The sequence below is a fragment of the Heloderma suspectum genome, chromosome 14, assembly GCF_057233095.1.
Source record: "Heloderma suspectum isolate Gila_16-S chromosome 14, 16-S_ref, whole genome shotgun sequence".
Taxonomy (NCBI): domain Eukaryota; kingdom Metazoa; phylum Chordata; class Lepidosauria; order Squamata; family Helodermatidae; genus Heloderma; species Heloderma suspectum.
Window position 1 is genome coordinate 14,875,795 of NC_139471.1, and position 25,535 is coordinate 14,901,329.

Here is a 25,535-nt window from a genome sequence, read left to right on the forward strand (position 1 = left end):
ACTATCCGATGCAGGGCAGGTGGAGTGTGTAGGGGATCTTCTCCTCCACGCTCCGTCTACCCTGTATTTGCAGCTGTCAGGACTGATTCTGAGAGCAGGGAGACAGTTAGCAGCTCAGATTCAGAAGAGGAACAGCCAGAACCGGGGGATGCATTTTCCCAAGCCAGTTCAAATATAGATAGGTGTGCTTCTCAGGTTAATAACCCCCAGATGGCCAGGCTTGAAGCCCCCCCTTGTCCCCCTCTGTGAGAAGCCAGGAGGAGGAGGAGAGTAGGGGCTGTGACCTAAGAGATGCTAGACTGCGATGCAGAGCTAAGAGGGAAACCTCAGGGACGGAGCTCAGACGGTCGACTTGGTTAGTGATGTGTGAGAGGCGACGTAGGGAAGCATGACTGGAAGGGCGGGACATCCCTCCCTAAGTTAGTCTATCTAGCCAGCAAGCCTCACTTCAAACTGCAGGCAGCGCCGGTGTTCCCATTTGAATCCCCTGGAGGCATTCCTTTGTAGCCTGAGAGTCTTCGAGGATTTGCATCTGTAATGAACCTGCTGATAACGAATTAAAGGCCTGAGACTGAAGCCTCTCTATTTGTGTGTGAGAGTGCATCGGGAAAGAGGGGGACCAAGGGAAATGTGACAGCAGCTAGATGACCGATTTCAGCTGTCTTGCTGGAGGGACTCGGACCAGGGGGAGGGGAGGCCAGATGGCACATAGGAAGCATTGTCATGCCGCTTCTGCCATCCCCTCCCCTTCCCAGGAATGCCCCCTTTTCCCCCACTCCATGCTACTCTTCCGAGCACGGAGCTGGGATGAACTGTGCCGCCTACGAGGCAGGGTGGGGGGGAGGCAGTTTTCTGGGAACCAACCTCAGAGCGCTGTCTCCAAGCTCAGTTCCTGGAAAACGGACAATCCTATGTCTGTCCAGCCGCTATCTAGAGGCCAAAGGATTGCACCCTAAAACAGATTAATATAACAGGTGGGTGATTTTGTGACTTAACTTTCCCCTTCTCAGGTTTTTAGAAGAGGGCATGCTGAATAAGGGAAGAGGAGAGGGACACATCCTGGACGTACACAACGTAGAGTGAACCTGGGGAATCTGCTATCACAAGACAGTCACTGGCTTGAGAAGGGGATTGGATACAGTCATGGAGGAAGTAAAGTCCTTGACAGAGACAACTAGATAGCAACGGTGGCAGTAGTATATTTGCCTTCTTGCCCTGCTTGTGGGCTTCCTGTAGGCATCTGGTTGGACGCTGTTAGAAACAGGATCTGTTCCATTGGGGCTCTTCTTATGCTCTTAGACATGTATGGGATGCATGTGGGCTGTGAGCTGCAGTGTGCCCACTTTTCCCTACTGCCTGGCTGGTGTCAGGGAATAGCAATGGGGAAACAGTGATCTGTATCAGTATTGCTGGGAGAGGAGAGAGAGAGAGAGAGAGAGGTTGAAGTCTCTCCTTCTTCCCAACCATCTTCAGATTAGAGCCGTGTGCAAGTGGCCTCTCGAAATTCCCCCCCTTACTTGTGGGCGGAGAAATTTAGGAGATCATTTCACATGTTCACTGAATTTCTCCAAGGGGAGGAGAAATTCTTCACAGTTTCTCCAAGGTGGAGCTCTCCATTGGCAGGGCTTGAGCACAGCTTCTTTCTTTTTTCCCCTAAAGGTTTTTGGAGGTCTTCATCCTGCAACAGCATCAACTGTCTTGGCAGGCTGGCCCCCAGTTGGCATCCACCGCATCGCAGGTGGGGGCAGTGCTGTGTCTGGCTCCAGGAATGCAGTGGAGTTCGTGCTCTGCCAAAATCTGCCCTCCCATTTCCTGAAAGTTTTCTCCCCCCATGAAAGAGGCTTCCATTGTTCTGCCTCATTCAGGATGTTTCATAATGTATTTTTGTGGTGTTTCTGAGCTTACTAAGCACAGCGAGCCTCCTAGGCTGCCTGCACATCCAGATCTTTAAAAAGTCCCATGGGAGAAATTACCTCATGGTGCCTTAAACTGGGCTTTAATTGAAGTGTGGGAAGCTGAGGAGGCTACAGGTGGCCAGAGAGATGGTTGTACAATGAAAAACAGGACACTTGTACTCACTCTTCTGTTCCCTCCTAAGGTAAACCCCAGAAACCCAAACCCAGCCCATGAGAATTTCTCCAAACGTTCTTCACCATTAAATTTATTTTCAAATGCAATTTATCTTCTAACAAATTGAATGAGAATGGTCGAAAAAATGAGAGAAATTTTTGGCACAGCACTACTTCAAACATAGTACTGGAAACAGCAATGCTTGGGAAGGAGGAAAGCCTTTAACCACACCCTCTGCCCAGTGATCCTTGTGCACCTTACTGTTTCCTTGTTGCTAATGGTAGTGAGGAAACAATTCCTGATGGAACAACTCTCCCAACATGAAGCTACCTGGACACTATGATAAATGTCTGGGGCCTTCCTCTGAGTGCCTCTTCCAAGAGGCTCAGAAGGTGGCAACAATGGAGAGGGCCTTCTCAGTGGTGGCTCCTCGACTTGGAATGAGCCCCCCACTGAGGCCCACCTGGTGCCAATGCTGTCATTTTTTTGGCACCAGGTTAAGACTAGGGATGGACAAACTTACCGCAGTCCTGGGGCTGAATTAAAAAGCCTGGACAAAATAGGGGGACTAGCCCAGCCCCATCCATTAATGCAGCAACCATCTTGTCCAATTTAACTAGGGATGTACGAGAATTTTGTTCATGTTCACAACTCATGTGAATATGTCCCGTTCGCAACCCCAAACATGAACGCAAGCAGGATCACAAATCTCAGGGAATTTTTGCAATTTCCCAAGGCTGCATTCATGTCTGAAAATGTGCATTTGTGCTAGGGATGTCAGAGAATTTCGCCATGAATCTCAGGGAGGCCGAATGCCAGTGCATTCAGCCCCCCGAAATCGGTGGCGAGACGGTCTGCTACCTCCCCGCCCCCCCCCGGGACGGGACTTACCTTGGGTGAATCTCCTTGGTGGTGGTGGCGGCGGCTCCGGCAGCAGTGCAGCGGCGGGGCGGCAGCAGCAGTGGCTGCGGCGGCCGGTCTTCCAACCGGCTGCCACCACCACCATTTCCAAGTTTTTTTAAAAAAAACGTGATAGGCTACGTAAAGATTTACATAGCCTATCACGGCTAGATTTTTAAAAAATACCGTGATAGGCTACGTAAATGTTTACGTAGCCTATCACGGCTGAGTTAAAAAAAAAACAAAAACGCACGTACACAAATGGCGGTGTTCCTTATTTTGGCACGTCTTAGTCTACATAAACATTTATGTAGACTAAGACGGCGAAATTAAGGGGAACGGAAATAGCGTAGCGTCTACGCTATTTGCGTTGCCCTTATTTTCGCCGTAGTCTACGTAAATCTTTACGTAGACTAGACGTGCCAAAATAAGGAACGCAAATGGTGGCGCCCATGGGCTGCCGCCATTTGCGTACGCGCTTTCCCCCCCCCAAAGTCAGCCGTGATAGGCTACGTGACGATTAATGCCCCCGCCCCCGCCGAACCGCCGCCGGGATCTGCCGCCGAGAGGGACATTCGGCCACGGTAAGTCCCAACCCGGGGGGGGGCGGGGGGCGGCGGAGAATTTCCCCAACACTTTCGGGGGGCCAAATGCCTCGGCGCTTGGCCTCCCGGAGATTCGGGGAGAAATTCTCCGCCATCCCTACCCTAAATGTAACTTTAGGGAGCATGGCTGGCTGGGGAATGATGGGACTTGTGGGGCTTTTTTCCCTATCTGAACAGGCATAGTATTGCACCAGTGGAGGCTGGTGGCTTCGATTTTGGTGGGGCTATAATACATTCTGGGTTTTTGTTAGAACCAGCCAGAACTCTATCTGATTAGTTAGATAGCTCCAACTAAGCAGAGCTATCCATGGTGCTTAACCTAATCCTCAAAATAGGTTCAGCATCTTGGATGGTTTCTTCAGAGTTCTGGCTGGCTGGTTCTGACTGAAACCAGAAGGGATTCACAGCCCCACCAAAATCGGAGCTACCAGCCTCCCCTGGATTGCACCCTAAGAGAATTCTCAGTTTGCATGTCTCACCTTTCCCAAGTTAGGGAGTCCCGGTGAGGGTGCTGGGCCAGAGGGTCCCCCAAACTGTTTCCTGTAAACCCACTTTGCACATCCTGTATGCTTGTTTTTGTTTTGTTTTCAGTTAGTTTAGTGCCGTGCATTGCTCAATGTCAGAGAAAGTTCTCAGTTTTAAAGACTCACGCGCAGCCATTTAGTAATGCACAAGAAAATGTATTCATTTGTGGGACAAACTTCATCAGTGACTCTCGCCTAGCAAAGCGAAGCAAAAAAAAAAAACCCAGAAAACAAACAGGCAGAAACATAATAGCAGCCAGCCACAGTTTAAATTTCTGCTTACGTTAGCAGACTTCTACAGTGTTTTGAACAGTGTTGTAATAAGAAATAAGGGACCCTTAACAATAGAAGGTTTATGCATCTATTATGCAGGTTCGTAAAACAGGGCATAAGTTTGAATTCTTCATGGCTGTAATCCACAGACTTACTTACTCCAGAATCAGCCCATTTGGCAACACTGCAATCAGCAGTGATATGATCCCTGGGTATTTAATTAATTATTTTTGCTACACGTTCTGCTCTATGATCCCAAAGGTGAGTAGAAACAAGGCAAACTTATAAAGAGAGAATCTGGAATGATTCCCAACCTAGAACGGGTTCAACTATGCACCTATATAAGAGCCGGGGTACCCATGATCTGCACCCCACTTCCATGCATTGAAAGAATGCGTGGAGGGGGACACATGGAGAAGCTCCCCACCCGCCCACCCCCGTTGGCAGGAGCAGCTAAATAAAGCAGACTGAATTCAGAAAGTGAAAGGCTTCGCAAACTTTACTGAATAATAAACAGAGACTCTCCTTGATAAGAAGCCAGAAATATAAAACAGCAGAGCAAATCAGGCCAGGTTTCTATCGTAATATATGAAACCATAACTACTGCAAAACATACTGAACATCCCTGTCTTTTTATCCACAAGAAAACCAGGCTAAAAAGGGTTCTCCTTTGGCTCCACCTGGCTGCTAGGCAATATTCCCCTCTCTTTTAACCCCTATTTACCCCTTTCTGATGCATCTAGAGCTGTTCATTAGTTCGGCATTCAGAAGTGACCCTTGCTCTTGCACCAAACTCCAAATACTTTAGTTTACACCTTAGTTTACAGGGTGTGATTCCCCCGCCATCATCATCCCAACACTCACTGCCAGAAACGCATGCCATCTTCCCCCTCGCCTGACAAAGAACAGTGGATGTTCAGGAGAAGGAGTTTGCCACAGGAAAACATATGGAGAGTTCTTATCCTCAAGGAGGCACCCTGCCCACTTAGGGCTAGCAGCCTCCCAAACCCCACCACATGTTCACTGAATAGATGGGTTCAGGTAAAACCCCACCTCACCCTGGTCAACCTCTCACTGCCTGATTATGTTGCACTTGGCAACTGTGATTATTTACTAAGCCTTTCCTTAAGGTTCCTCTTTAAAATTGATTTAGTTGCTTCATCACCTATTACACAGCTCTGATTGCACAATTAAAATTAAACCATACAAATAAAACCAGAATTTATTTAAGGGCTTAGAGTGTGTGTGTGTTTCATGCTTTGTAGTATTTCTTGCTGACAGTTGCAGCAGTTGTAGACCTGTTACCTTACTCCATTTCACTGTGCAAAATTATCATGATTAAAATGTGTTCTATTTTTACACCTTTTCATTGTGAACTAGAACTGAACTGGTTGATAATGTGTGCCCGAGTTCTGTGCCCTCCCCCAAAAAAATTATCCCACATTTTATTTTTATTTTTTTTAGCATTCTCATTCAATTTGCTAGAAAAGAAACTGCTTTCAAAAAGACATTCAAAGGAGAAGAAATTTTGGAGAAATTCTCATGGGTTGGGTTTGGGCTTCTTTGGCTTACTTCAGTTATGAGGTGGCTGAGGAGGCTGCATGAGTGTCCTCTCTTTCGTTGCACACCATCTCTGTGGTGGCCTGTAGCCTCGATGGCTTCCCACATGTCAAGTAAAGCCCTGGTTGTGAGGCAATTCCTCCCATAGGGTTTTTTTTCAGATTAGGAAGTGCAGGCAGCCTGGGAGGCTGCAGAACAGTTGGGAGATGTATAATAGAAAGAACACACACACACACACTAGGGATGTACGGAAGTCCCTTACCTGATCCCGAAGATTGATTCGCGGTGGAGGGGGAGGCGCTCCGTCCCTCCCCCCGAAATTCTGGCCGGGGGGAGGTGCCCCGTCCCTCCCCCCTGAAATTCTGGCTGGGGGGGGAGGCACCCCATCCTTCCCCCAAAAAATTCTGGCTGGGGAGGAGGCGCCCCGTCCCTCTGGCCGCAAATTCTCCTGTCCTGCCGGGACGCAAATGGCAGCGGCCATAGCCGCCGGTGTTTGCGTCCCTGCAGTCAGCTGTGATAGGCTACGTAAATGTTTATGTAGCCTATCACGGCTGAGTGAAAAAAAGAAAACACGTGCGTACACAAATGGTGGCGCCCATGAGCGCCGCCATTTGCGTTCCTTATTTTGGCATGGGTAGTCTACGTAAGGGGGCCGCGGTGGCTTAGTGGTTAAGACGCTGAACTGCAGACTGGAAGGTCGGCAGGTCAGCAGTTCGAGACCCGAGTGCTGTGTGACGGAGTGAGCTCCCGTCTTCAGTCCCAGCTCCTGCCAACCTAGCAGTTCGAAAGCAAGAAATTGCAAGTAGATAAATAGGTACTGCCTTGGCGGGAAAGGTAACAGCGTTCCGTGCACCTCGATGTTCAGTCATGCCGGCCACATGACCACGGAAGCGTCTTCAGACAGTGCTGGCTCTTCAGCTTAGAAACGGGGATGAGCACCGCACCCTAGAGTCAGACATGACTGGTTGGGGACACCTTTACCTTTACCTTTTAGTCTATGTAAACATTTACGTAGACTACGGCGAAAATAAGGGGAATGTAAATAGTGTTCCCCTTATTTTCGCCGTAGTCTACATAAATGTTTACATAGACTACATGTGCCAAAATAAGGAATACAAATGGCGGCGCCCATGGGCGCCGCCATTTGTGTATGCGTGTTTTTTTCCCCAAAGTCAGCCGTGATAGGCTACGTAAAGATTTACGTAGCCTATCATGGTGTTTTTTAAAAATCTAGCCGTGATAGGCTATGTAAATCTTTACGTAGCCTATCATGTTTTGTTTTTTTTTTAACTTGGAAATGGCGGCGGGAGCCGGTCGGAAGACCGGCCGCCACAGCCGCCGCTGCTGAACCGCCGCTGGAGCCGCCGCCGCCAGGGACATTCGCACAAGGTAAGTCCCGTCCCAGGGGGGGTGGGGGGGCAGACCGTTTCTCCACCAATTTCAGGGGGCCGAATGCGCTGGCATTCGGCCTCCCCGAGATTCGTGGAGAAATTCTCTTACATCCCTAACACACAAACACCACCCTCAGCTGCCTCACAGTGATTAGGTAAGCTCAAAACCACTCAAAAATACATTATGAAACACCCTGAAAATGAGGCAGAGCAATGGAAGCTTCTTTCATGGCAGAAAACGTTCAGGAAATTGGAAGACAGATTTTGACGGAGCATTAGCTCCAATTCTTCCCTGGAGTAGGGATGTACGAAAGTCACTTACCTTTTCAAAGGGTGACATTTGCGGTGGGGGGGAGGCGCTCCGTCCCTCCCCCAGAAATTCTCTCCAGCCAGCTCCACTTCGAGGAGATTCCGCAGAGCCACCGGCCGGGGCTGCCCGCAGCCGGACATCCGGCTGCTAGGCAGCCTGCAGGGACGCAAATGGCGGCGGCCGTAGCCACCGCCATTTGTATCCCTGTATTTTGCCATGATATCATGGCAAAACAACAACAGCGAACGTAAATGGCGGCTATGGCAGCCGCCATTTGCATTCCTTTTTTTTTGCCGTGATAGGTTATGTAAATATTTACGTAGCCTATTACAGCGAAAAAAAAGGGAATGCAAATGGTGGCTGCCGTAGCTGCCATTTGTGTTCCCTTTTTTTTTCCGTGATAGGCTATGTAAATACTTATGCAGCCTATCATGGCTTCCGCAGGGATGCAAATGACATCCCTGCATTAGCCATGGTAGGCTATGTAAGTATTTACGTAGCCTATCACGGCTATAGTGATGAAGCGAATGATGGCCGCGGACGTGGCCACCATTCGCAAGTCAGCGCAAACGGCAGCAGGTAGGTGTCCCGTTTCACGCGCCTTTCGCAGGGTGGGGGGGCTTCTTTCCGCCATGGATTTCGCCGTGATCCATGGTGGAATTCTCTGAAATCCCTACCCTGGAGCAAGACACAACACTACCCCACATACCCACCTGCATTGTGGTGGATGCAAAATGGGGACCAGCCTGCCTACACAGTTGATGCAGTGCTTGCAGGCCAACGCCCTGCCCCAACCCTTAGAAAAAAAATAAAGAAGCTGTGCTACAACCTCTTTCAGTGGTGAGCCCTACCCATGAGAAACTGTTAAGCATTTCTCCTCCTACTAGAGAAATGTGGTGAAATTTCTCTGCCCCAAAATAGGATGGAGAATTTCAAGAGGCCATTTGTACACAACTCTAGTGTCAAACCAGCAACTGTGCTACAACCTCTGTCAATGGTGAGCCCTACCCATGAGAAACTGCTAAGCATTTCTCCTCCTACTAGAGAAATGTGGTGAAATTTCTCTGCCCCAAAATAGGATGGAGAATTTCAAGAGGCCATTTGTACACAGCTCTAGTGCCAAAACAGTTACTGAACCTTTATTGGTATGAATCAGAACCAAACTAGAAATACTTCAGTTGCAGCTGAACCAGAACAGGCACCGTACAATGATTTTAATGGTTTGACTCCCTGAGACAAGGTTTGGTTTTGCCGCCAGAATATTTCTGGACAACTTCAACAACATACCAAAACTATATCTTTATAACTATTTAGCTGTAACACATACAGCAACAAAGGTCTTTCACTCACAGGCTTTCCTAAAAGTCTCATCAGTTTTCTGGAACACACCAAACACTGGGTTGGATCAAGACTAAATTAGTTGAATCTTGGTCCCGTTGAAATCAAAATTTAATTTGTGAACCGCCCAGAGAGCTTTGGCTATTGGACAGTATATAAATAAATAAATAAATAAAGTCAAATTGCTTTCAATAGGAACTAATTTAGGCTGGATCTGACCCACTTTCTTCATTTACCCTTCTCCTTGTAAGCAAGCCATTATCAATTGCAGCTCTTCCTTGCAAGATGATTTGCTGGTCAGGATTGAATACGTCCTTTCTCCAAAGTGAAGGTGGCTCCAATTTGCTGGTTCATTGGGCAGAAAGCAAACCTCCCCTCCCTCATTCCCAAGGTTGCAGATGCTGTGTGAAGCCCTGCTTGCGAGTAGACCCTCTGCTGGAAAAGGTAGGGGAAAGGAGCAGCAATATGAATCCACACATTGTGAGAACACTATGGGATTTCAGGGCCATTGGCTAATGGGCACATAAGGTAAAATATGTCCTACCTAGAGTAAACCCATTGAAATGAATGAAACTCAAGTTAGTCATTTCAATGGGTCTACTCTAAGTAGGACTTACATTGGATTTTAGCCATAATATTTTTGCATTAATAACTTCCAGGACCCAAGGTATAGTAAACCAACATTAAAACATTATTAACTATTTAACAGAATGAATGAGTCATAATTCTTTCCCAAAGAAGAAAACATAAGTTGTGTGTGTGCTTTTTGACCAAAAATCTCTCTAGTGGTTATTGGGGGGGGGGGGCATTCTCTTTTAACATTTTTATTCTACTCTTCAAGCTCCAGACACTGTCATAGCAACCTCTCTTTTTCCTTCAACCCATTCCATAGGGTACTTCAACTTTCTTGACAACTCCTAGTTCAGTCAGTCCATCTAATTCCTCTTTTAGCATATAATTTGGAGCCAGAGGGATATGAGCACAAAATAAGCTTCAGTCATTTCCATTTAATATTCTGCTGAGAGGTTTCCTCTGCCAATAAAGACATCTTGAAACAATGTACATTTATCAGTGTCCGTGTGTCACTGTCCTTCCACACCAATATAGATACCCTGTAATAATTATAATATTTAATATTAATTATAATAATTATAATATTATCCCTGTAATAATTATAAACAATGGGTCAGATCCAGAGTCTCCCTCCGATCCAGAGTCTCCCTCTGACAGGTCTCCTTCCATCTGCAGGAAGCTTCTGATTCCAGTTTGGATCCAATGGTGGAACGAAAGAGGAGCAGATGATCTTTGTCGATTCCCTCCTCCTATGGCAGTTCAGCAGTCCTTCTCCAGGAGCACCCCACCAAATAAAGCGAGGTGTGTAGCTACTAAGAAGAAGGCTTTTTCTGTTGTGGAATGAGCTCTCCAAGGAGGCTTGCTTAGCACCCACATTGTGGCTTTTTTGGTGCCACATGAAGACCTTCTTATTTTAGTCTTTCAGTTTCTGTTGTTTAAAACCTGTAACTATATTTCAGAGCTTTGCACTGCTGCTAAGTTTTATTTTGGTGTGTGTGTGTTTTTATACTGATGTTTTGAAGGTTTACATTTTTATATTATATTTTTTAGTGTTTATGTCAGGGTTCTACCATTGACCTGGACCCCTGGCCAACTCCTTAAGGATCTCTTGCCTCTTTAAGGGTTCCACCTTCCATCTTTTAAACTTCCTCCTCCCAATAACGTGGGGTTTAGGGCTGTAGACGTGGGGTGACTGACACTCTGGACCCAGGATTTAACCACAACAGTTTACTGGTAAATTAAAGCAAGCAAATGCTGCAAATCACAACTAAAAGTATTTATACAATAGTGCTCAGTGATACAAAAGGCAATAAGAGAAAATAAAAGTGGCAAAATGTAAGTTTCCTTACCCTAGCTGTCCTTAGATTCCTCTAGGCTGCTTCTTCCTGCTCCCTCTTCAGGCTCTGGCCTCCCCAACTCTAACCTTACTGGCTCTCTTGCTCTCTTTCTATACCTCCTCCATCAAAACCAAAAGTACTGTTTCAAACCTAAAGAAATGAAACTTAACTGGGGAAATGAAACTGAAACTTAACTGGGGAAATGAAACTACTCCACTCAGGGACATCCCCTCCCAACACACAACTCCAGGCCTCTAGGCCTGACCTTTTTCTGGTCCTTGACTCTGTAGGCCTCAAACCTTCACATCTGTATTTTATAGTTTTAATTGCTGTGAATTACCCAGAGAGCTGTGGTTATTGGGTTTATAGATATGTAATAAATAAATAAATGAAATGTCCCCTATCCTCCTCCCAAATGTGATCGGGGGGGGTGGCACCGGGGGCTGCAAATGAAAGGGAAATTGCTGCAAATTGGCTTCCCCCATTTCTACCACTGGAGCATTCTGAGTCAAGCTGCTCCTGCCAGCTGAAAAGAAGATGGATCCCATCCAATAATGTTTACCTTAACATAAGTTCATCCATTCAGAGGTGGAATGAATTCACCTCTGTAAGTTCTAAGTTGGATCAGTTTGTACATAATGGTATCAATCTGCTGTAATGATGAAGTATGGTTTATCATTACAGGGACAAGCCTAGGTGAGTCTTGGGTTCACACTCCCCCCTCGTCCAGAGTGGCCATGAGGAGGATATCAAAAGCTTTCACTTGTGTTTTTAAGTGATGGCAGTTTAGTGTTACGTCTCAGCCCCGACAAACTGCAGTTCATCTTAACTCTGGTTTACTAAAATAAACTGAGCAAAGCCTTCATATCCAGTAATTCAGGCCTACAAAAAAGATGGCTTGTGAATCATAATTTAAACTTGGAAAAGGTAACCAGAACATGCAGACCTGCAGAGCTGAACCAATCCAGAATGCAGGTTTTGGAGTGGAATCAAAGCAACTCAACAGTGGAGTGGATCAGGCAGTCTCAAATGGGTTTGCAAAATCAAAACAGGATGGAACATTCCAATTTGAATTGTGTGAGAGACAGTCAGGATGGAAATGCAAAAGATGGCATAAATGCTTGCCCATGCCAGGAGCAGACAGACATCTAAGCTATGTGTTCTATCCAGTGGTGTAGTGGTCAATTTTGAAGAGCAGACATTCATCATGACAGTCCCAATAGCCACCCCTCCAATGGAAGTCCAAAAATTAAGGCAGCTATGTTCTAACAATTCTAGTAGTTTTCCTTTCCACCAGAAGTAGATCTTTTATGAAACCTACTAGGTCTTACTCTCTTAGGGCTTTTCTATATGAGGCAGTTACCATGCACTCATCATTCCCTACTCACAGTTGATTACAGGTTCTTTAGATGACGTTGTGATCTCCAGTTTCGCATCTGTGTCTAATGAGCAGTTTCGGTTAGGTTTTTTTTAGAGAAAATACTGCATCTAGTTATGAAAGTGAAAGAAACCCATTTTCACTTGTGTATTTGTGCTATTCTGCTATACCACAGTGCCACCTAGAGGTTATGTAATGAAAAAGCAGGAAAAGAAACACTCTTCATGTAGTGCTCAACTCTTGATTCTGCTAGGAAATTGAAAGTAGATACAGTGGATTAACAGCTGATTTACAGCCTTGTGTAGAAAAGCCCTTTTGCATGTTCAAGACCACGGTACACCCCCCCCCAAAAAAAACATGAATACTTTACATTACAAGGACCAACATATTGTCATTGGGAACATTCATTTGCTGTCTCTCCCCCCCCCCAAACTACTGTGATGATTGTACCAAGGGAACAGGGAAGTGTGAGATGGGTGGCAGATGATGTCAGCTTGCCTGCCAGTTGCTGCACAAGTTGTTCTGCAAGGCATAGCACAAGATGTTGCACAAATCCTTGCACAAGTCATTTCACAATGTATTAGGACTTCATTGGGCTAGGTGGTATAGTTTGCACTAATTGCTCTGCTAGTGATTGTGCAGCCACTAGTAAACAACACCAAGTTGTATACATTTTCCACTGGCATAGCGTTGGCTATGACCCAATCTCCTGCCTTTGGACAGCCATGCTCTGTGTGAAAACAGCACAATTGCTTTGCAAGCATTTGCAAGCAGGAACAAACCGGGACCAGAAAGAAACAAAATATAAATGTTCTGCATGGTGGAGACAAAAATCGACAATGCTCTGTGCAGAGAAGTCCAAAGGACCCGCACAGGAGATTTCTCTGACATGTGGTGGAAAACAACGTTGGGAAAAGCAAAAAAGGTTGGGAAAATGTTAGAACTGTGTTTCAGAAAATCTTGGATTATTCAATTCTACCCACTTTTCATTTTTTTTCATAAGAACTTACTGCACTTCTCATTACCAAAATTTGCAAATTTCTTCATAAATGAGACAGAAAAGACTTCTTTAAACTAAATGTGGGGGGAAGTGAAACTCAGAGATTCACCCATTCCTAAAAGTTACAGAGGCCAGAATTTTATACTCAAAGTGCTAGAGACAGCCTAACATCCCTAACTGAATATTTTTTTAATGGATTTTGCTCAATGGGCTAAATTAACAAGTGAAGTATAAAATAGAAAAATGCAAATATTCAATCATTTTTTGAATAGATGACTTCTCTCCATCAATTTTTGGAGACAAGCCAAATTACTTTTGGAGACAACCCAACAAATTACTCTTAAATATGCATAATTGTATTTTGAAATTATGGCCTTTTCATGTTTATTCCTGTTGAATGTTATTGCAGGGTTAGGCAACCTGGTGCTCTTTTAGACTACAGCTCCCATAAGCCCCAGTTTAGGTGGGATTTTGGGCACTGCAATCCAAAACATCTGGAGTGTGCCAGATTGCCTACCCTGGTTTATTTTGATTGATTGTGTGTGTGTGTGTGTGTGCATGCGTGTGCGCAAGTTGTTTGTGAAGGTTAATGTTCCTTCCTTTAAAGATGTATACTTGAAATCCCATTAAGTAAAAGAAATATATATAAGAACCTAAGAGCCCTGTTGGATCAGACCAAGGGTCCCTCTAGCCCAGCATTCTGTTCACACACTGGCCAACCATCTGTCAACCAGGAACCTACAAGCAGGGCATGAGCACAACAGCACCCTCCTACCCACATTCCCCAGCAACTGGTGTACATATGCTCACTGCCTCTGGTACTGGAGGTAGCACATAGCCATCAAGAGTAGTGGCCATTGATAGCCTTCTCCTCCAGGAATTTGTCTAACCCCCTTTGAAAGCCATCCAAACTGGTGGCCATCACTACATCCCATGGTAAGAATCCCATAGTTGACCTAAGCGCTGTGTGAAGAAGTACTTCCTTTGATCTGTCCTGAATCTCCTACCGATCAGCTTCATAGGATGACCATAGGATGACTGTGTGTGTGTGTGTGTGTGTGTGTGTGTATAGCTTCACTTACTTTCAGGAAACAGTCTCATTCTTGCCTAAATCTTTTATAGTTAAGCATTATGTGTGAATGTAGCCAGAGCCTGAGAGCTACATAGAGTATTGTCGTAATAGGAAGGGGAAGTTATACTGGGACAGGAAAGGGCAGTGGACAATTGCAGTGTGAAGGGTGGAGCAAAGCAAAGAACCATTAAAACTGCCTGGACCCAAGCAAGACCATCCCAAGACATTTTGCTGCCTGATACAAAGGATGCAATGGCACTTTTTCTTCCATTCTGTGTATAGAAGCTGACCAGACCATGAATTGACTTTTATTTCAACACCGGTAATGGGACAGTAACCTGAGGGCAACAGGCTACCTTAGGTGTTGCAGGGAAGGCTGCATGGCACACATACCGTGCAGTCACTCCCTGCCCCTCAGAAACTACTGCCTGAGGCAGCTGCCTCACACTGCCTAATGGTAGGGATGGCCCTGGATCCAAGTGCTTGGCTGCAACAATGGACTGGATGAAGGCTAATAAACTGACGCTCGATCCAGACAAGACTGAGATGCTGTTGGTGGGTGGATCTGCTGACTGGATGGTGTTCAAACAGTTCTGGGTGGGGTTGCACTCCCCTGAAGGAGCAGGCCCGTAGCTTGGGGGCCCTCCTGGAACCCTCTTTCTCACTTGAGGCTCAGGTGGCCTTAGTGGCATGGAGTGCCTTCTACCAACGTTGGTTGGTGGCCCAGCCCCTATCTGGTCAGGAATAACCTGGCTTCAGTTGTCTATGCTCTCGGATCCTCTAAATTAGATTACTGCAATGCGCTCTGCATGGGCAGGGCTGCCCTTGAAGATGGTTCATTCAGCATCTAAGGTCCGCCTCCGAGTGCCTCCTCCGAAGGAAGCTCAGAAGGTGGGAATGAGGGAGAGGGCCTTCTCAGTGGTTGCCCCCCATCTGTGGAACAAGCTCCCGAATGAGGCCCGCCTGGCACCAACATTGTTTCAGTGCCAGGTTAAGCCCTATCTCTTTTCCCAGGTATTAGCCAGCACATGATGAATTTCAATTGGTCCTGGATGTGTCTTTAGCAGTGACTGACTTTTCAAAGTTCCTTTTAGTCATATGTTGTTTGTGTATATTGTCCGTGTGCTTTTATATACATGTCTTTTAAACGTTGTATATTGTATTCTAATGTTTTACCTTCTGTAAACCACGCAGAGAGCTTCAGCTATGGGTTTGGTATAGAAATGTAATTAATAATAATAATAAGGCCGCCTACAGTTTTCCAAAGATACAGAGTAGATTCAATAGCGGGACTCAAGCCCAGGTCTATAGCTAGAGTCTGTCTTAAAGATGTAAAATCTCCAGAAATTTTGAAGCTGTGTGTGTGTGTGTATGTGTGTGTATTCTGGGGAGAGGTCACAAACCTCCAATAAATGTTGGGAAAAGCTAAAATATAGCCAACATATTAAAGTTAGTGTTACTTTACTGCTTTAAGAGCATTAAATGCATGCTTATAGCTTAGCAGATAAAATTGCAGTATTCCTCAAATTCATGACATTTACATTACAATCTTATGCATGTTTACTCAGAAGTAAGGCCCACTCTGTTCAGGGGAACTTACTCCCAGGTAAAACCACACATAGGACTGCTGCCGAAATATCCTGCCACAGAAATATCCTGTTGTTGTTCTTCCCTGCTGAATTTTCCCAGTTCCCCCCGCCCCAAGCTTTGACATGGCGTATCCTGTTTAGTTGCTCCCTAGAGGTATCTGGTTGGCCCCATGGGAAACAGGAGGCTGGACTAGATAACCTTTGGCCTGATCCAGAAGGGGTCTTCTGCTGTTCCTATGTTAAATGTATTTCATCTGTTGGTGCGGAACACAAGAGGGTTACAGCTGCATTGAGATGAATGTTGTACCCTCTGTTCTTAGGACATGACCATGATTTATCAGGGCGAAAGTACATGTTACTTTGCCAACCTTCATCTCCCCTATATTACACAGCCATAGAATGTTAGAGATGGAAGGTACCTTAGAGATCATCTAGTCCAGCCCCTTGCTCATTGCAAGGTTGGCAATACAGGATCGGCCAGAAAAGCCAAGTGCAAAGGGGTAGGGAAAATGATGTTTACTGCAATAAAAGAACTTCGATGCATTTTGGACCCTCAGGTCCTTCTTCAGGGTATTCTAAAAAGACAATATATAAGGTTTATACATTCAAATACCCACCATTGTAAATCACATAAATCATACACATGTACATCATCATATAGAATTATACATTTAAAAAGGGTTCATACATAAAGAATGAGAGGCTCAAACGTTCGTAAGTAGCTCGCATCTTTTGAGCCTCTCATTCGTATTAACCTTATGTATTCATCCACCCAAATACACGTTTTCATGCTTTAGCTTATGCGGGACATGCACTTTTCTTTTTTTTTAATCATTTACTTAAAACATTTGTATCCCACCCTACATCATTAAGATCTCAGGGCGGCGTACAGATATAACCAATGTATACAGTATAAAACAATAAATACAATAAACAGTTAAAAGCATATTAAACAAGCTAATACCAATTTAAAAATCTAAAACAATAAAACAATGTGCAACTTTAGGGAATTCAATTAGCCCCCAAAGGCTTTGGTGAAAAGCCATGTTTTAACTTGGCGCCGAAATGAAACAACATCTGCGCCAACCGGGCCTTCAAGGGGAGGGCATTCTACAACCGGGGTGCCACAGCAGAGAAGGCCCTCTCCCATGTCCCACCATAGTGCATATGTTGCACTGGTGGGATGCAGAGGAGGGCCCCTCCAACAGATCTCAGTCCTTGGGCAAGCATATATATTCTTCTATGACAAAATTTGCACAAAATTCGGGTAAGTTAGAAAACTGGTCTGCAAATCCACAGAATCTGGCAACAGGACAAAGCTGGTCCACTGCAGAATCCATGGGTTGGATTCATGAAAGTCCAAACTCATTTGGTTCTGTTGCAGATTTCTCTGACGTCCCTACCTTTGGGCAGGTGGAGGCAGTGGAGCTGGAAGAGTGGCAATCACAGGCAGAGAGATAGCAGGATATGAGAGGAGAGGGGTGGAACTCTGAGAGGGTTGGAACACTAGTGACACCTTCAGCAGTTCAAAGGTCCCCTGTTCCCTCCCTTGCTGCTCCTGGAACTAGGGATGCTGGAGAAATTCGAGACGGACTAAAATGAGCTCGGGTTTCTAGGGATGTACAAAAGTAACTTACCTTTTCACAGATTGTGTTCATGGGGGGGGGCACTCTGTCCCTCCCCCCGGAATCCTCGATGGGGGGGAGAGGTGATCCGGTCCTCCCACCCCTGGAATCCTGGCCGGCCGGCTCCGCTACGCAGCCGGCTAGGCCTGTCCACAGCTGGAGTTCCAGCTGCGGACGGGCTGCTGCGGATGCAAATGGCGGCCACCGTAGTGGGTGCCATTTGCGTCCAGCCAGGCAGCCGTGATAGGTTACATAAGTATTTACATAGCCTATCATGGCTGGGCAAAACCCCCAACAAAACAAAACCGCATACACAAACGGTGGCGGCTACGGCGGCCGCCATTTGCGTTCCCTATTTTTCGCCGTTTTAGCCTATGTAAATATTTACGTAGGCTATTACGGCGAAAAAAAGGGGAACGCAAATAGCGTAGTGGGCACTATTTGCGTTCCTTTTTTTTTCTCTGTAATAGCTTACGTAAATATTTACGTTCCCTTGAACGTAAATCCGTGGTGGAATTCTCCGCCATCCCTATGGGTTTCTAAGAATCTGACCTGCGGAATCCGCTGCAGAGTGCCCCCCTCAGACCGTGCGGAGTCCATGGACTTTCGGATGATTTTTCCGCACTCTCCCGAAATATATGCATATATATTCGTCGTTAAACACATAAGTTTCTGCTGAGGAAATGTTGACTGGAATGTGGGACAATGTGCTAAATGTTTTGCACCGAGGTAAATTATGTAAATCCTTACATAAATCCTTACGTAATTATTTGCGGATTTTTCTGCATGACGGAAAAAAAATTTGCATCCGTCTATGGGCAGAAGATGGAACAAAAGGTGCCTGACAATCCGCGAAAGACAGAGCAGATTCTACACAGTCCGTACATCCCTACCTGGAACTGCCTCCCAGGACACCAGCATGATGCCACCTTTCCTCCTTCTCTCAAATCCACCTTCCCTATGATGCCTTTGGCACAAGCCCTTCTCCCCCCAACCCAACAGTGATGAAACCTAGCTACATGTAATGGGAATAATAAATGCCCATTCAGTCCTTCTCCATTTTGTTCTGCAGAGCTCAGGGTGGGACTGGGGGGGGGGGGGCGGGCACACAGTGGAAGCAGTCCTGCTTGACTTGCCAATTGTTAGGCATATGGGTTGGTGGAGGAGTGACTGAGTAGCCATCCTGGAAACTGTTCCTGGAAGGGATCTGTCCTTTGTGAAGAGCCATGCATGTTGATGGGGTAACAACAAGAACATGAGGGAATGAGGGGCATTGTGCAAGAGCTGTCCAGGGCTTTTATAGGTGCAAACCAGGCCTTCGAGTTATGCATCCAAGACCAGGGAGAACCATCGAGGCCAAGACACGGATGTGACACTCAGATGCTCGCTACGTATTTCCTAGAAGCAAAAAGAAAGCAAAATAAATCCCCTTCAACTTGAGATCTCCCATTGCTCTCACCACGTCTGCCTTGTCTATCTTTCCCCAAAGAAGCTGCAAAGAAGCCCACCCCGCTCTGTCCTCGATGGAGGTAATTATTGGGTCTGTGAATTAAAGAAATGGGAGAACACCAAGGTTCTAATCTGTGTGTTTTCTGAATGGGATTGGAAGAAGAGGCTTGGTAAAACTCCGATTCTTTCCTACCTAACTTAGGGAGAGATTTTTGTAAAAACCACCTCTTTGCTGCCATCAGGGGGAGCTTTTGAGATCTTTCAAGAATGAAATATATATTTCAAAACAACAACCAAAAACCAAAGGCGTCCCAGCTCAGAAACAGATCCACAAATGCGCAGGGATTCAGAACCTTACCTGTGGCTACAACTCAGTTTAAGGAAGGAAGAGGGTTAGCTTAGAAACCTAACAGACTAAGGTCTAAGGACAATATGTTATTTGAAAGAGAGGGAGATATTTTTTGTTAATACCAGCCTTAAAACATCCATGTTCAGCTTACTGCTTTTGAATATATATATATATATATATATATATACACATACACACACACACACACACTCACATTAAATCCAAAGGTTTTCTTTTCTTTCTTTCTCTCTTTTTTGTGAGGGGTGGGGGCTGAGGGGGGAAGCAGAATCTAAAAGGCAGACACCCCCACCCCTTTGCCTGACTCATCTTGTTCCAGCTTCTGGAAGGACAAGCTTTTAGCTTCGCCATGATCCGATGGGAACCTTGGATGCAACCTTTTGGATTAGCTGCACCATCAAACTGCACTGGGGGGGGGCACAAAAGGGGGAGTCTGGCTGAAGATTGCATAACTTTTCAAGGAAATAATAAGAGGAAAAGAGAAAATTTAATGCAGAGAGAGAGAGAGAGAAAGCAATTAAGAAAAAAAAATCAGAGAATCAAGTTTCAAGACTCTTTATGCGCTGCAGGAAAAAAAAATAATAATATACGGATGAGGTTTACCAGCAAAAGGGTTTCTGAGAAGGGGAAAACGCTGTCTCTTGTGCAAAAAGAGGAGTGGGGGGGATAGGAATGTGTGTTTTGGACAGGTCTAAAAGGAGATCTGGGGGAAATTGTGATCAGAGCGTTACCTTCATGTTGCCTACCCCTCCTTTAAATAAAAATAATTATAAAAAAGGAAGGGGAGCAGCAGTGTGTGTGTGTTGGGGGGGGGGAGGAAGTGGAAGACCCAGCCAAAGTGCTCCAACCTGTGTAGGACTCCCTGTGCCCCCCCTCCCACATCAAAGTGATTGATTAGTCACGATCTCTGCAGTTGGGGGGGGGGCTCTCCATTGAGATGGAGCACCCAACCCCCCCACCCCACACTCTTAGATTAGCAGTTTCTTGTTTACTCATCATCTTTAAGGGGGCTCCCCCCCTTTTTTTCCCCCCTTTCATTTAAGTGGAGAAGAAAGGAGGGGGGCGGGGGGAAAGGGGTTGTGGCTTATGTTATAAAGGAGGCAAAAAATTTTTTAAATGGATTAGAGCATCTTTTGAGAAGGGGGAGGGAACCTCGTGTGTGCCCGAATCTCTTTTAGCTGTTTCTTTTTTAAGAAGAAGGGGGAAAGAGAGGGAAGAAAACGGAGAGAGAGACAGAGAGAGAGAGAGAGAGAGGAATAGAAGAGAAAGACAGAAGGAAAGGGGGGAGAGAGAGAGAGAGAGAGAGAGAGAGAGGAATAGAAGAGAAAGACAGAAGGAAAAGGGGGGGGGAGAGAGAGAGAGAGAGAGAGGAATAGAAGAGAAAGACAGAAGGAAAAGGGGGAGAGAGAGAGAGAGAGAGGAATAGAAGAGAAAGACAGAAGGAAAAGGGAGAGAGAGAGAGAGAGAGAGGAGGGCAACTCCGGAGGAGTTTAAATTTCATTTTATTTCGGTTGCAAAAGAGTAAAAACAACAAAACAAAACAAAACAACAACAAAAATCCTCAAAGCAAGGGGGGGGGGAGACAGACACGGTGTGTGGGGGGGTGGGGGGAGAGAGAGAGAGAGAGAGAGAGAAAGCAACTGAGAAGGGTTATAAAAAGAGCAAGTATCCAAGAAGGGCGAACAAGAGAAGAAAAGGAGGCAAAGCGGCTGCGAGGAGGAGCCCGAAAGCTGGCAGCCCGGGAGAACTTACAGGGGAGCCGGGGGGGCGGGGGGGCCGCCTGGAGATGCCGCGCTGGACGGTGTTCTTGCTCGCGTGCGCCGCGGCGGCGGCAGGAGCGGCGGCGGCGGCGGCCCGCGCCGGCGGCGCCGAATGCGGGCTGGACCGGCGCTCCCGCCGGGCGCGGAGGGACGCCCGGGCGCCGCCGCCGCCGCCGCGCTCGCAGCCCCCCGCCGCGGGCACCTGCGCCACCAGGTTAGCCCGGGGCGGGCGGCCGGCCGCGGCGGGCGGGCAGGAGGCTCTGCGCGCCCCGCGGCGGCGGCGCCGGGCGGCGCCGGGCGAGCCGCCGCTGGGCCCGAGCAGGGCGCTGTATTTCCGCGGCCCGGGCGAGCAGCTGCGGCTCAGAGCGGGGCTGGCGCTGCCCCGAGAGGCGTTCACGGCGCAAGCGTGGCTGCGTCCCGAGGGCGGCCAGAAGGCGCCGGCCGTCGTCGCAGGTGAGCGGGGCCGGGCGGGCGGGCGGGCGAGCGGGGCTTGTCGCGCGTCAGGGCCGGGCGATCCGCGCGGCGGGGCTGCGGCGCGGCGCCCGTTTGGTGCGCGTGCGGGCGCACCTGGACCTCCGCAGCGTCTGCTTCGCGGCACGAAGCGTGTGTGTGTGTGTGGGGGGGGAGGTTGAGCTTTATTAGTGGTGTCAGAGGGAGAGAGAGAGGAGGAGAAGGAGAAGGAACACGTGTTGTTTCCCCTGAACATACACACGGCCGCCTGCCCCTCTTTTTGTGAATGGGCGGAAGCGTGCAAAGGCTCACACGCGCGCACGTGTTCCCTGGAGCGTACTTCCGAGCAAACGTGCTTACAGGAGCCCCCCCCCTCCTCGAGGGGGGTAGGGAGGGCGTGAGCGTATCCCGCTGGAAGCGTTGGCCCCGATCCAGCCAAAGTCTGGCCGGGGCGGGCGGGAGGTTTCAAGGAGTGGAGCGCGCGTTGGCTGCCGCCCTAAGCGCGCTTCCTCGGGAGTCAGCCGGCTTGACTCGAAGAAGGCTCACTCACCTCGAGGGGAACGTGCGGAGGAGGGCCGACGGCCAAAAAGGCGGCGGCGGGCGTCGCGGTGACTTGGGCGTAAGCCAGGGGGGCTTACTTCCGAGTAAATGTGGCCTGGAGCAGGCGGCAAGGCTGCACCCGCGGGCAGGCAGATTTGCCAGCAGCCGCCCCGTTGCCCCGCAGTGATGCGAGAGCGACTTCCGAGAAGATCGCGCGTAGGATTGCGCCCTTGGGCTGGAATCCCAAGTGAAGGTGCTTACTCGGGAGTTAGCCCGCCCGGCTTGACTTCTGAGTAAAGATATGCACAGGGACGTGCGCCACACCTCTCCCGTTGGAATCAACGGGGCCGAAAAGTGCTTCGTTTCTGGCTTCCTGGATCGTGCTCATTTTTGGTCAAGTAGCGGTTCGCCCCCCCCCCCCCCGCCGCCGCCGCCGCGATGCCCAATCAAGGTGTTGTCCCGCTGTGGATTTTGGATTTTTCTGCTCATGGGCCAGTGCTGCTATCTTCTTAAAAAAAAAAAAAAATTCAAAAGCGAGGCACCAAACAACAACAACAACAACAAATATTTGGGAACTATTCCTGATTTGACTGGCGCATGGGAATATGCTGTGTCCTTAAACGTTTATACCTGTGGAACACCTGGGGTGGGGTGGGTGAGTGCAGGATGGACTGTTCACTATCCTGAAAGCTTTCCCTAGCCTTCTCCCAACCTGGCACCTCCCAGGTGTGCTGGACTACAATTCCCATCACCCCAGTGTCTGCGACTAGGGGATTATGGGACCTGTAGTCATATGCACCTGGAAGGCGTCAGTTTAGAAAAGGGTGGATCAAGCATGCGGCTCTAAAATTAACTTTTAACTGTATTAAGCACGTTTTAAATTATTATTATTTCGTGTGGGGGGGTCTTCTTTAAAATCCATGTGTGTTGTGAACTCCCAACCCCTACCCTAGACACATAACAACTATTTGGTCAAGGCAGAGTATATGAAGGGTCTCTCCGTCTCTGTCTCTGTCTCTCTCTCTCACACACACACACACACACACACACAGAGTTTTCAGCATTTTTGAAATTCCTTCCAATATTGCAAATGTCAACAGCTGACTACAAGATCATGTTGCACTATACAAACCTGCCCCCCCCCCTGCTCCCCTGACCTGACTGTTGAACTGCAAGCTTGATAAATCATGAGGTCTTGGGACCTTTCTCTTGTTTTTAATTTGAGGAGGCCCATGAGGAAGCTCAGACACATCCAAAAGTGATACTTTTGTTTCTTCCCCTCCAGGGAAGAACACACATACAGAGAGAGATTAAGATTGTATGTGTGTGTGAGAGGGAGGGAGGGAGGGAGGGAGGGAAAGTGATTGAGACTGGAAGAGAAAGAGAGAGAGATTAAGATTGAGAGAGGTAGAGAGATTAAGAGAGAGATTAAGATTTGTGTGTGAGAGAGATTAAGACTGAGAGAGGGAGGGAGAGAGAGATTAAGACTGAGAGAGATTAAGATTGAGAGAGGGGGCGAGACAGATTAAAATTGAGAGAGAGATTAAGATTGAGTGAGAGGTTAAGATTGAGAGAGGGAGGAGAGAGAAAGTAAAATAGAGAGAAATTAAGATTGAGAGAGATTAAGATTGAGAGAGGTAGAGAGATTAAGAGAGAGATTAAGATTTGTGTGTGAGAGAGATTAAGACTGAGAGAGGGAGGAAGAGAGAGATTAAGACTGAGAGAGATTAAGATTGAGAGAGGGGGCGAGACAGATTAAAATTGAGAGAGAGATTAAGATTGAGTGAGAGATTAAGATTGAGAGAGGGAGGAGAGAGAAAGTAAAATAGAGAGAAATTAAGATTGAGAGAGATTAAGATTGAGAGAGGTAGAGAGATTAAGAGAGAGATTAAGATTTGTGTGTGAGAGAGATTAAGACTGAGAGAGGGAGGGAGAGAGAGATTAAGACTGAGAGAGATTAAGATTGAGAGAGGGGGCGAGACAGATTAAAATTGAGAGAGAGATTAAGATTGAGTGAGAGATTAAGATTGAGAGAGGGAGGAGAGAGAAAGTAAAATAGAGAGAAATTAAGATTGAGAGAGATTAAGATTGAGAGAGGTAGAGAGATTAAGAGAGAGATTAAGATTTGTGTGTGAGAGAGATTAAGACTGAGAGGGAGATTGAGAGAGGGGGCGAGACAGATTAAAATTGTGAGAGAGATTAAGATTGAGTGAGAGATTAAGATTGAGAGAGGGAGGAGAGAGAAAGTAAAATAGAGAGAAATTAAGATTGAGAGAGATTAAGATTGAGAGAGGTAGAGAGATTAAGAGAGAGATTAAGATTTGTGTGTGAGAGAGATTAAGACTGAGAGAGGGAGGGAGAGAGAGATTAAGACAGAGAGATTAAGATTGAGAGAGGGGGCGAGACAGATTAAAATTGAGAGAGAGATTAAGATTGAGTGAGAGATTAAGATTGAGAGAGGGAGGAGAAAGAAAGTAAAATAGAGAGAAATTAAGATTGAGAGAGATTAAGATTGAGAGAGGTAGGGAGATTAAGAGAGAGATTAAGATTTGTGTGTGAGAGAGATTAAGACTGAGAGGGAGATTAAGATTGAGAGAGGGGGCGAGACAGATTAAAATTGTGAGAGAGATTAAGATTGAGTGAGAGATTAAGATTGAGGGGGGAAGAGAGAGATTAAGATTGTGTGTGTGTGTGAGAGAGAGAGAGAGAGAGAGTGATTAAGATTGAGGGATGGACAATATATTTCTTCGGGGATTGCCGTAAAAGGACTGGCCTGCTGCTCTAGGAATCAGGTATTGTGATATAGATTGGGATGTACTTTTGAGCACTTCTATTTTACTTACTGCATTTTCATCCTGCCCTCCCTCCAAGGCAGCGCACGTGGTTCTCCCCCCACTTTTATCCTCACAAAAACTCTGTGATGTAGCTTTATCTGAGAGACAGCATCTTGACCAAGATCAACCAGCAAGCTTCCTGGCCGAGCGGGGATCTAAATCCACAGCTTCCTGGCCTTATTCTGACACTCTAACCACACTACCCTACTATTACCTCATTTAGCTGGCCAAGGGCGGGGGTCAGGTCCTTCGAAAGCTAAGGAAGAGCTTAGGAGACCTGCAGTAGCACTGTGCATCTGTGCCTGGGCCACCACCGAGGAAGTCCCTGGTTCAAATCTCACCTGAGCCCTGGCATCTCCAGGCAGGGTAGGAAAAACTCCTGCCTGCATCCAGGGAGAGCTGCTGCTGCCAGTCAGTGTCAACAATACTGGCCTAGAGGGACCAAGAGTCTTGACTCCGTATAAGGCAGCTTCCTATGTCTCTAAATGAAGTGAGTAGCATCTCTCCTAACCTCAGTCCTCTATCTGGCTAGGAAAGCTTTACCTGTCTTTCAGGCTTGTTTGTAAGGGCTGCAAGCAAAATAACGTCTA

General features: G+C 47.0%; 1 protein-coding gene across 1 annotated transcript in view; it reads left to right on the forward strand.

The window, feature by feature from the left end:
• Positions 1 to 21,512: 21,512 nt before the first annotated feature.
• Positions 21,513 to 25,535, forward strand: part of PAPPA (pappalysin 1) — a 295,498-nt gene continuing 291,475 nt past the window's right edge. Inside the window, exon 1 of the mRNA XM_084821073.1 lies at positions 21,513 to 21,574. The gene's annotated coding sequence lies outside the window, so the exon portion shown is untranslated. The remainder of the gene's footprint in view (positions 21,575 to 25,535) is intronic.